General features: G+C 37.8%; 1 protein-coding gene across 6 annotated transcripts in view; it reads left to right on the forward strand.

Moving 5' to 3' along the window:
* The window catches only part of LOC128869257 (adapter molecule Crk), a 149,734-nt gene that overhangs the window by 112,827 nt on the left and 23,748 nt on the right, over window positions 1–13,159 (forward strand). The window lies entirely within an intron of this gene.

The following is a 13,159-nucleotide window of genomic DNA, read 5'->3' on the forward strand; positions in this document are numbered from 1 at the left end:
TTCCAGAGGAGGTGGTGTTCTCATTGCTGTTCGGAGAAAATTTCGGGCATCATTGGTTACTCTTACCAATTCTGACACACTCATTGATCAGCTTTGTGTACGTGTTTATGGCTCATCTGGATCAGTTTATGTGTGTGCATCCTACATTCCGCCGAATAGTCCGGATTGTTTATATTTTGCACATGCTGATAATGTTGTGTCATTAGCATCAAGCATAGCTAGTGACAGTCATCTTTGTGTCCTTGGTGATTTTAATTTATGTCGTCTGAGTTGGTCCCCACTTAGAAACTCGGCTGCTTTTATGGCTTCTAATGTAAATTCTTCAGCCGAAATTCATGTCATTGATAGCTTTTTAAGCATTGATTTATCACAAATTAATGGTTTTTATAACAGCCTTAATAGAATCCTAGATCTAGTGTTCATTTCAAATAACATCAACTACACGTTGTCGGAAGGCATTGCTCCCATATCTTTAACTGATAAACATCATGTTCCTCTCTCTCTTGAGTTGGAATTTTATGAGTTTTCTGAGGTATCCGATGAGCCTAACATCAAATTCAACTACAACTTATGTGACTTCTCAATTTTAAACGAAATTTTATTAAGTATTGACTGGGATAATGCCTTCCACGACAATGATGTTACCTCTTGTTTTCATTTTTTTAAGACTAAGGTTTCTGAGCTGTGTCTGAAGCACATTCCTGTTTATCGTAAGAAAGTATATAAGTCACCTTGGCATACCAAACGGCTTAGGCATCTAAAGAATCTAAAAAACAAATTTTCTAAACTGTATAAAAGGTCTGGAAACCCAATGCACTTCTCAAAATTTCAATGCCATTTAAAAGAGTTTAACTGTTTGAACAAGTTCTTATATAGAAATTACATCTTGAATTTCGAAAACACTATTATTTCGGATTCGAAGGCCTTTTGGCAATTCATCAAATCAAAAAAGTCTTGCTCAATGGTGCCAAACAATGTTTTTTATAATGGTAAATATGCAAATTCTGCCATAGAATCTGCCAATTTATTTGCTGACTTTTTCTGCTCTAATTTTGAACCCGACTTAGACTCCGATTCTAGTTTACCCTCTAATAGTTTTTCACCTCTCAATTTTGGGACTTTGTGCCTATCTGTTACTGATGTCGTCAAGGGTATTATGAAGCTTAAGTCTACAACGAAAACTGACTCGGATGGCCTTTCGGGCATTTTGCTGAAGAATTGCTTGTGTCTTGCTGAGCCTCTCACAATTATATTCAATAAATCGTTGTCCTCTGGTATCTTTGTTGACGACTGGAAATTTACTTCCGTTACGCCTATATTTAAGAGTGGAAATAAAAACGATGTTAGCAACTACAGACCGATTTCGAAGCTTTCGTCTGTCTCAAAACTTTTTGAGATAACAGTGAATGAAAAGTTATATTTTGCTGTCAAAGGCCTAATATCTACCAACCAGCATGGTTTCGTTGCAAGTCGCTCCACTGTCACTAACTTGTCTATTTTCAATGATTACTGCATTTCAGCCTTCCAGAACAGATCTCAAGTTGATGCAATTTACACAGACTTCTCTAAAGCGTTTGACAAAGTATCGCACCGGATACTCTTGTCGAAGCTTGCATCATTGGGTATACACTCCACGTTTTTGTCATGGATCAAATCATATTTGACCAACAGGCATTGCGTTGTAGCCGTTGATAATACGACATCCCGTGCATTTATTGCATCCTCTGGTGTCCCACAGGGAAGTATTCTAGGACCCCTCCTCTTTATACTTTTTATTAACGATATTGGTTCTTGCTTTTCGTTTGCAGACCACTTGTTGTATGCTGATGATCTTAAAATATTTGCGGTGATTAACAGTGTTAGGGACTCTGAAAAGTTGCAAACCGACTTGCACAATGTTCGGAACTGGTGCTATTTAAACCGTTTGTCACTAAATATTAGCAAATGCTTTCACGTAAAATATGCTAAATCAAACAATACTTTGCATACTTCGTATAGTATTGCTGGCTTACCTTTGCAATCCGTTGAGGAAATTAAAGACTTAGGCGTTATTTTCGACTCTAAGCTGAATTTCACCAGCCATGTTAACCACGTCATAAGACGATCATATGCGATGCTAGCATTCGTTCGCCGTAATTGTTCTGCATTTACCAACCCACACACTCTCAAAACATTGTATTGTGCTTTTGTTAGATCAAGATTAGAGTATGCCGCTATTATTTGGAGACCGTACCAAATAGGTCTGTCTAATCGGATTGAGAGAGTTCAGAAAGTCTTTCTTCGTTTTGCGCTCCGATCTTTAAACTTTTCTGAACCTGTTCCATCGTACCGCTCTCGATGTTTATTAATTGACTTAAAACCACTTGATAGCAGACGATCTATTCTATCGTGCTCATTTATTATTCGCATCATTTCTGGATCTATTGATTGTCCTTCCCTTTTAAGTAAAATTCAATTTAATATACCCAGTATGAGGCTCCGACAGTATGAAACCTTTAAAATTGGCTTCTCGAGAACCAACTATGGGGTGAATGCTCCGATTCCTAGGACATGTGCAGATTTAAATATGTTTTTCAATTCTTCTGGTGCTGATTTTACATGGCCGTATGGCATCTTAGTCAATCATCTTAAATCGTTCTTTTCTTAGTATACTACTAAACTATTGTACATTAGCTTAATATAGTCTGTAAGAATGTATCCATTCAAAGACAATAAATAAATAAATAAATAAATTCGATAGAAGCGGACACGCAATTGGTTACTACAACAATATCTTTGAAAGATATGAAAAACGTCCATTACAACAACCTGACTACTATTTTGTGAACATGAGCCTTATAGAGTTTGCTATGTTGTTTGAACCATACTTTCCGAAAAAGTTAAGCGATACCGAGGAAAGCGTAGACAACATGCGTCGCCCACTCATCACTCTGTTGGATAAAAGCAAAATGGTTGTGAGAAATGTTCCTGCAGTTGTCAGAGTGCCATATTTTATAGCAGCTTCGGATCCAGAAAACTTTTCCTACAGCTTACTTCTTCAATATATGCCTTATCGTTCGGAAACTGAAATACTTGAAGGCTTCGATAATGCCAAAGAAGCTTTTGTAGCTCGAGAGAGTCGTTTAAGGGAAACAAGTAGACATATGTGCCAACATCGAGAGCGGGACCAACAGCTTGAAAATGCATTCAATCAGATACATGCTTTTGAAATTTTGGAGCAGCCAGAGATTATAAATCCTGAACTTGAAGAGGAAGAGTTACCAGAGAAAGAAATGAGCAATGATCAATTCCAAAGAGCGCAAAATGCGATGAATGTTGATCAAAGACAATTAGTTGTTCTTGTCACAGAGAGTATTAAGAAGCAACTCAATGGTGATATGAAACGGGAGAAAATTTTCGTAACTGGTGGAGCAGGCACCGGGAAAACATTCCTCTTTAATCTATTGAAAAACCATGTCAACCGATGTTATGGAAAACCGGTGGTAAAAGTCGGTGCTCTCACTGGAGTTGCAGCACGGTTAATCGGTGGTACAACGCTTCACCGGCTGTTAAAACTACCAGTACAAAAAGATGGAGTAATTGTAAGCATGCCACTTCTTCTTCTTCTTAATTAGCGCGATAACCGCCTACGCGATTTTGGCCGAGCTTAACAAAGCGCGCCAGTCGTTTCTTTCTCGTGCTATCCGGCGCCAATTGGACACACCAAGTGAAGCCAAGTCCCTCTCCACCTGATCTTTCCAACGCAGAGGGGGCCTTCCTCTTCCTCTGCTACCACCAGCTGGTACCGCATCGAATACTTTCAAAGCCGGAGCGTTTGTATCCATTCGAACGACATGACCCAGCCAACGAAGCCGCTGGATATTTATTCGCTGCGCTATGTCTATGTCGCCGTAAAGCTCATACAGCTCATCGTTCCATCGCCTGCGATATTCGCCGTTGCCAGCGTGCAAAGGTCCAAAAATCTTACGCAGAATCTTTCTCTCGAACACTCCAAGCGTCGCTTCATCGGATGTTGTCATCGCCCAAGCTTCTGCGCCATACGTTAGGACGGGCATGATTGTAGAGTGTTAGTTTTGTTCGTCGAGAGAGGACTTTACTGCTCAGTTGCCTACTTAGTCCAAAGTAGCACTTGTTAGCAAGAGAGATTCTACGTTGGATTTCAAGGCTGACATTGTTATCGGTGTTAATGCTGGTTCCTAAATAAACGAAGTCTTTTACAACCTCGAAATTATAACTGTCAACAGTGACGTGGGTGCCGAGACGCGAATGCGCCGACTGTTTGTTTGAAGACAGGAGGTACTTCGTTTTGTCCTCGTTCACCACCAAACCCATTCGCTTTGCCTCTTTATCCAGTTTGGAGAAGGCAGAACTAACATCGCGGTTGTTAAGGCCGATGATATCAATATCATCGGCATACGCCAACAATTGTACGCTCTTATAAAATATTGTGCCTGAGCGATTAAGTTCTGCTGCTCGTACGATGCTCTCCAACATCAGGTTAAAGAAGTCACACGACAGCGAGTCACCCTGTCTGAAACCTCGTTTGGTATCAAACGGCTCGGAGAGGTCCTTCCCAATTCTGACGGCGCTGCTGGTGTTGAGCAACGTCATCTTACATAGCCGTATTAGTTTTGCGGGGATACCAAATTCAGACATCGCGGCATACAGGTAACTCCTTTCCGTACTGTCGAATGCAGCTTTGAAGTCGACGAAAAGATGGTGTGTGTCGATTCTCCTTTCATGGGTCTTTTCCAAGATTTTTCGTATTGTGAATATTTGGTCGATGGTAGACTTTCCAGGTCTGAAGCCACACTGATAAGGTCCAATCAGTTGGTTGACGGTGGCACAATACGCTCGCTAGAACCTTATAGGCGATATTTAGAAGACTAATCCCGCGGTAATTGGCACAAATTGCAGGATCGACCTTCTTATGGATTGGGCAGAGCACACTTAAATTCCAATCGGCAGGCATGCTTTCATCCGACCATATTTTGCATAGGAGCTGATGCATGCACCTTACCAGCTCCTCGCCACCATGTTTGATTAGCTCAGCCGTCAGTCCATCGGCGCCCGCGGCTTTGTTGTTCTTTAGCCGCGTTATCGCTATTCTCACCTCGTCATGGTCGGGTAACGGAACGACAATTCCGTTGTCAACGATTGGGGTATCGGGATCTTCACATTCTCTATGACATGCGCAGCTGTCACCGTTTAACAGGTTCGAGAAGTGTTCCCTCCATAATTTAAGATTGTTCTGTACGTCAGTCACCAGATCGCCGTCTTTGTTCTTACAGGAAAACGCCCCGGTCTTAAAACCTTCTGTAAGCCGCCGAACTTTCTGGTAGAATTTTCGGGCGTTGTTTCTATTGGCCAGCATCTCAAGCTCTTCGCACTCACGTGTTTCGGCCTCTCGTTTCTTCTTTCGAATAATACGTCTCTCTTCCTTTCTTAGCTCTCTGTAGCGATCCCACATGGCTCGCGTTGCGCCCGATCGCAGCGTGGCTCTATAGGCGGCATCTTTTCTTTCGGCGGCAGCATGACATTCCTCGTCGTACCAATTGTTTTTTCGGGCTCGCCGGAATCCGATTTCTTCTTCGGCGGCGGTACGTAGGGAACGAGAAATGTTGCTCCATTGCTCGCGCATGCCGGTGTGTTGGGCAGTGCTCTCCGAGAGCAGGAGTGAGAGTCGAGTGGCGAATCTTCTGGCTGTCTGTTGTGATTGCAGCTTTTCGATGTCGAACATTCTTTGCGTAGGTAGATGTACGTTTTTTGCTGCACAGAGGCGTGTGCGCAGTTTGGCTGCAACAAGGTAATGATCCGAGTCGATGTTGGGTCCTCGGATCGTACGTACATCTAATACACTAGAAGCGTGTCTTCCATCTATCACAACATGATCGATCTGGTTTCGCGTTTTTCGATCAGGAGACAGCCAGGTAGCTTGGTGTGCCACTTCTTACCGGTAATTATTTGAGAGGAATGCGTCAATTATGGCAAAATATTGAGTTTCTGTTCATAGATGAAATTTCTATGATACCCTATGAAATGCTTTGTATGATCGACTCTCGTTTGCGACAACTGAAAATCCCAGACGCTTGTTTTGGTGGCATAAACGTGATACTCTTTGGTGATCTAATGCAGTTACCACCTGTTAGAGTACATCAAGTTTTTCAACAACCAGATCATATGAAGCCAGCTACACATTTGTGGCGACAGTTCGGTCTGGTTGAACTTAAACAAAACATGCGTCAACAAGGAGTTTGAGAAATGACGTCTAGACAACTTGAAATCCTTCTTGAAAAAGTTTCAACGGATGCGACTAATGAATTTTCGATTGAGAAAGCATTAAGAATTTACCCAACGAATGATCAAGTTGCTAGACACAATGAAAAAGTTCTCCAGAGTTTTGAGAATAAAGGGACAGTTATTTATACAATAAAAGCACAAGACCAACTTATTGATGCCACTCGTAATTTAGGTAACAAGGACTTAAATTCTGTGATACCTAATGATATTAATAAAACAGGAGGTCTTCCGAAAGTACTGAAAATATTCGTAGGGGCTAAAGTGATGTTGAGGTCGAACATTGACGAGTCAAAAGGTTTAGTGAACGGCAATATGGGTTTTATCATTGAAATTATCTGGCCAAATTTTCGCAGAGACCAACTATACGCGGAAGACATCCCGTCAGTCCGTATCGACTTCGGTTCTGATGGTGTGCATATGATTAAACCGATATCGATTCAGTTCCCAGCGAAATATAGCTATGGAACTGCTGAGAGACGGATGTTGCCCTTAATCCTGAGTTGGGCTTCGACCGTTCACAAGATGCAAGGTTGTACAGTTGATCATGCAGTCATTTATCTAGGCTCGCGACTGTTTGCTGCTGGACAGGCCTATGTAGCACTTAGTCGTGTAAGATCTTTAGACGGTATGCGGATCGAAGAACTTGATTGCTCTAAGCTAACTGGAAAAACTCCATGCAACAGTGAGGCTTTCAATGAAATGATTAGATTACGAAATGATTCGTAAGACATTTCAATACCACATGTCCACCATAAGACGGATTGATAAATCAAACTAAATACATAATAGTGTAAAAAAACTAAAAAAGCGCGTTGTTACTGCTAATCAAACTAAAAAATTAGAAAATAAAAAATAGTTAAAAAAAAAACTAAAAAACACGCTTTTATTGCTAATCGAACTAAAAAGTAGAAAATAAAAAATAGTTTAAAAAAACTAAAAAACACGCTTTTATTGTTAATCGAACTAAAAAGTAGAAAATAAATTTTAATGACAAAAAATTAAGATACAAATAGAGTAATTCAAATTAGAGTTAAAAGCGTGGGATGCTTGATATAGTAAATATTACAATCATTCTATTGGGAACTACCTATGTACAGAGAGTTATGAAAGTGAAGCAAAATGCATCCCACGCTTTTAACTCTAATTTGAATTACTCTATTTGTATCTTAATTTTTGTTATAATTCTGTTCTGAGGTAGTTGACTATGACTGATCGTTCGATTTGCTATTATTTCATTATAGGTCCCTTTGTCATTAAAATTTATTTTCTACTTTTTAGTTCGATTAGCAATAAAAGCGTGTTTTTTATTTTTTTTAAACTATTTTTTTTAAGTGTAAGGAACAGAAGTAAGAGATTGCAGTTTGCGCGTGGCCATCTAAATAAGACCACAGAATTTTGGAGGATCGTACTTTTTGCAACTTAAAAGTAACCTTTTTTTTGGACCATATGACAAGCCTTTTATATGGCGCGAAGTCAATACAGAGCTCAAACCCCAAATTACGGCGGTGGCAACGTTATGGTTTGGGCATGCACGTCATCAAATGGAGATGTAAATTTGATCTTTATCGAAGAAACAATTAACAAATATGGTATGTTTATTTAAAACTTCTACAAGAAAATTTGGCTCAAGCGCTATCAAATTACAAATTAATGGGTTTTTTGTTTTTATCAAGATAAGGACCCTAACCACACGTAACAAATAATATAAATTATGGTTAATATATTGTATAAATGTCCCAACAATGTTGGAATACAAATATATGAAAATATTACATCCATAACAAACCTGATCTAAAAAAGGCGATACTTCAAGGGTGGAACCAAATTAGTCCAGAATACATAAAAAATTGGTGAACTCCATGCCACATGACTTTAAGCTATAATTGATAATTAAGGAAAAACACACTCTGTTTTTCCATTTTTCCAAAATATTATGTGTTGAGAATGTATATCAAAATGTAAATTCTAACATCATCCAGTACTAAATATTTGTATTAAAACTATTGATGTAGTTATCAAATCTGGCAACCTTTCATGTACTTGTCAAAACCTGAAATAAAGTTTAAGTCATTCGTTGTAAATCCATCCACGCGTGCTTTTCTTTCTTAATAGGTTATGGGCTACGAGTAAAAGTAAAATCTAATAAAAAGTGGTATTTATATCGTGCAAGCCAGAGCAATAGTAAAATATATTATAATAAAAAGTCGTGTTAATAGTGGTATTTATAATATATCGTGCAAGCCAGAAAAATGAGTTCCAGTTATCATACAAATGTGCCAAAGCTGAAAGGGCGCGAAAATTTCGAGGATTGGGCGTTCGCTGTAGAAAATTTATTAGTTTTGGAAGGCGCTGACAAATTCATCAAAGAAGAAGGAACGGAGGCGGCAGCGGTTGCGGCAGATACAAAAGCACGAGCTAAGCTGATTTTGACGATTGATTCATCTTTATATGTGCATATAAAGGAAACTAAGACTACGAAAGAGTTGTGGGAAAAGCTGCGTGCTTTGTTCGACGATTCAGGTTTTTCGAGGAGAATTAGTTTGCTTCGTCATCTTATATCCATAAGGTTAGAAAACAGTGAAAATATGACGAATTATGTGACACAAATAGTGGAAACGTCTCAACGTTTAAGAGCAACAGGATTCGCCATTAGTGACGAATGGATCGGTTCTTTGTTGCTAGCCGGTTTACCTGAGCGATTTATGCCTATGATTATGGCCGTAGAACATTCGGGCATTCAAATAACTACCGACACCATCAAAACTAAATTACTTGATATGGAATCAGTTGATGTGAGTGAAACAGAGCGCAATTCCGCATTTATCGTTAAAGGCTGGCAGAAGAAATGTAAAAATAGCAACAATACTTTAACCTCAAATGTAAATAAAACAAGGAACACAAAAACAGTTACTTGTTACCATTGTAAAAATACTGGTCATTACAGGAATCAGTGTCCATTATTAAAGGATAAATGGGCCAAAGGGTCGGACAAAAACAAAAGTCAAAGTAATGCCTTTAGTGTTGTATTTCTGAGCGGCGAATTCAGTAGAACTGATTTTTACATTGATTCAGGTGCGAGTGCGCACATGACCGCGAATGAAAGTTGGTTGATAAATCCCCAGTATTCATCTTCATTTCATGAAATTATAATTGCAAATAAGATGAAGGTGCCTGTTTTATGTTCCGGTGACGTAGAATAACAAAAAATTACGATTTTGATATAACAGTAAAGAATGTGTTGTGTGTGCCAAGTCTTACAACAAATCTGTTATCAGTCAGTGAGTTAATAAAAAATGGAAACAGTGTCGTCTTTGAAACGAATAAATCCTTAATTAAAAATAATAAAGGCGAATTGGTTGCTGAAGCGAACTTAACTAATGGTGTTTACAAATTGAATCTAAAAACACAGAATTGTTTATTATCATCGTCACCTACCATAGTGAATGGTGAAACGTGGTACAGGCGTCTTGGTCATATAAATAGCAATGATATGAACAAAATGAAGCGTTGCGGATTAGTGAATGGGCTGGATTATCCTGACACGTTCACAATAAGCAAATTAGATTGTGAGATATGTTGTGAAGGCAAACAGTCAAGATTGCCATTCAGTACTGGATCCCGAGCAACAGATGTACTAGAAATTGTTCATTCTGATATTTGTGGGCCAATGGAGACCAAATCGATTGGCGGTGCAAGATATTTTCTATTATTAATTGATGACTATACCAGAATGACCTTTATTTATTTTCTGAAAACAAAAAATGAAGTATTACACTATTTCAAAGAGTTTAAGTGCGTGGTGGAGAATTTTCATAATAAAAATATAAAAATCTTGAGAACGGATAATGGTTGGGAGTATTGCAGTAATGATTTTGAGAATTATTTGAAATCAGAAGGCATCATACATCAAAAAACAAATCCTTATACGCCCGAACAGAATGGGCTAAGTGAGAGATCAAATAGAACCATTGTAGAGAGAGCAAGATGTCTTCTCTTCGATGCTGGTTTGGACAAAACATTTTGGGCAGAAGCTGCGAACACAGCTGTCTATTTAAAAAACCGGTCAGTAGCTTCAGGCATTGAAAAGACACCATATGAAGCGTGGACTGGAATTAAACCAAACTTAGAACATATACGTATATTTGGAAGCACTGTGATGGCTCACATACCAAAAGAAAAAAGAACGAAATGGGATACAAAATCAAAGAAACATATACTAGTTGGTTTCAGTGAGAATGTAAAAGGATATAGAATTTATGATCCAATCAAAAGACAAATTACTACCAGTAGAGATGTTGTGATTAAGGAAAAACCAAAGAAAGAAGAAATAGTTACAGTTTCTATAGAGAACACAGATTCAGTGGGGGATTCAATGGTTGAATCTGTGGTGAAATTAGATTATCACAGTGAATCAAGCTCTAGTGACTTAGAATTTCGGGATGCAGAGAGTGTAGAATATAATAATGACTTGCAAAAAATCGATAATACACCTGAAAAAACAAATGATTCGCAATCCAATAATACACAACAAGCCCCTCAACTAGTTGATGAAATAAAAGAGAAAAGACAGAGGAAAAAGCCTTCATATTTGTACTAGATCCACAGGGGAGGACGAGCCGACATATGAAGATGCTATCAGTGGTCCAGAGAAGCAGCAGTGGTTGCAGGCGGTGGCAGAGGAGTTGGAGTCGTTCGAAGACAACCAAGTATGGGAGATTGTTGATGCTCCAGAAAATGCTAGTGTAGTGCAGTGTAAGTGGGTCCTAAAAAGAAAATATGATTGCGATGGTAATGTGAGGTATCGGGCACGGTTAGTGGCCAAAGGTTATACGCAGAAAGCTGGTGTGGACTACCAAGAGACATTCTCGCCGGTCATTAGACATTCAACCTTGCGCTTATTATTTGCATTAAGCGTTCAGTTCAATATGGACATTACTCACTTAGACGTTACAACAGCTTTTCTTAACGGATATTTAAAAGAAAGTATGTATATGCATTTACCTGACGGTTTTCCTGTTAAAGATTCCAGTAAAGTGTTAAAATTAAAAAAGGCTGTGTATGGTTTAAGGGGTTAGGGGTAGTCAGAATTTTCAAAAAATCGATTTTTTTTTTTTTGCATTTTCTTAAAGTATAATGTTTTAAAAATATTGTGTAAAAATTTGAAGTGAATCCGACAAATACTTTTCAAGTTATTCAACAATTAACAAAGGGCGCTCGGCCGCTCCGGAGCCGATAGCAAAACTTTAAATGCGTTTTTCTCAAAACTATGTTTTTCAAACTGGTGAACACTGTAACTTAAAAACCGCTACGTAGATTTCAATAAAATTTATACAGCTTTTGAAAAACATAAAAAACTTGTGCCTGATCGAAGGATTTTTTTTTTTTCAAAAATTTCGATTTTTTTTTAACAATTAACTGTTGGTTTTTTCCCGAAAATCTGAAAAATATTTCCTGAGGCCGCCATTTTGTTCATTTTGAAAAAAAAAACAAGCTTCGATCCGGCTCGAGATTATCTATCAATAAAAATAATTTTTCTCATCCGATTGGTTTTAGATGAATCTGCAAGGACTTGTGATGTTCACCGCAAGGGACTTCTGGAGAAACGGGCTTCACACAAACAGCGATAACTTTTGCAATTATTAATTTTTTTTTTTGAAATTTTGGTGAAGTCAAGTTAAAACATGATGTTTTTATGCTATGTTTTTATTTTTGTTAAATAAATTAATTAAGTAGCAAAAAAAAATTCGTGAAAATCATCATTTTTTCGGGCCTCTGACTACCCCTAACCCCTTAAAACAATCTGCACTGCCCTGGTATCAGAGAGTCGAAGAAACATTGTATAATTTAGAATTTAGCAAAAGTAAATTAGAACCTTGTGTGTTTATAAAAAATCATAGTAATGGTAAGAAAACTTTTGTTGGAATTTATGTTGATGATTTCATAATATTTTCAAATGATAAGTCAGAAACTGATATTTTAATTGAAGCCTTGGAACAAAAATTTGAGATTAAAAATTTAGGTCAGGTAAAGCAATATTTAGGTATGAGGATTAATATTGATAAACATGTAAATGTAATTACAGTGGACCAGGAGCAATATATTGAGCAATTGATTAAAAAGTTTAACATGTCTGAATGTAATACAGTTAGTACTCCGATAGAGACTAAATTAAATATTGAGAAATCTGATATTTGTGAAGATCATTTGCCATATCAAAAACTTATAGGTAGTTTGATGTATCTGGCAGTTTTGACACGACCAGACATTGCCTATTCAGTCAGTTACCTAAGTCAATTTAATAATTGTTATTCACATGTTCACTGGAATTATGCTAAGAGAATTTTAAAATATTTGTTAAAAACAAAGCATTATTGTTTAAGATATTCTAAAGAGAGAACAGATCTAGAGGGGTATGCAGATGCAGACTGGGCTAGTGATAGCATTGATAGACGTTCTTATACTGGCATCTGTTTTACTAAATCTGGATCTGCCATCTCTTGGGAGAGCAAAAAACAAAGGACTGTTGCTCTCAGTAGCTGTGAAGCAGAGTATATGGCTTTATCAGAGGCTTGTCGAGAGGCCATTTATTTAAGAAATTTAGAATATGAATTAACAGGTTGTTTCAACATGATAATATTGTATAATGACAGCCAAAGTGCATTAAAACTGGCAAATAACCATCAATCTCATAAACGATCAAAACATATTGATGTAAGGTATAATTTTATCAGAGATGTAATTAATAGCGGTCTAGTTGAAACTAAATATTTGCCAACTGCTAACATGCCTGCAGACTTATTAACTAAGGGATTGTCAGAAATAAAACACTATAAATTTATGCAAATTCTTGGTATTGTTC

Source organism: Anastrepha ludens, chromosome X, assembly GCF_028408465.1.
Source record: "Anastrepha ludens isolate Willacy chromosome X, idAnaLude1.1, whole genome shotgun sequence".
Taxonomy (NCBI): domain Eukaryota; kingdom Metazoa; phylum Arthropoda; class Insecta; order Diptera; family Tephritidae; genus Anastrepha; species Anastrepha ludens.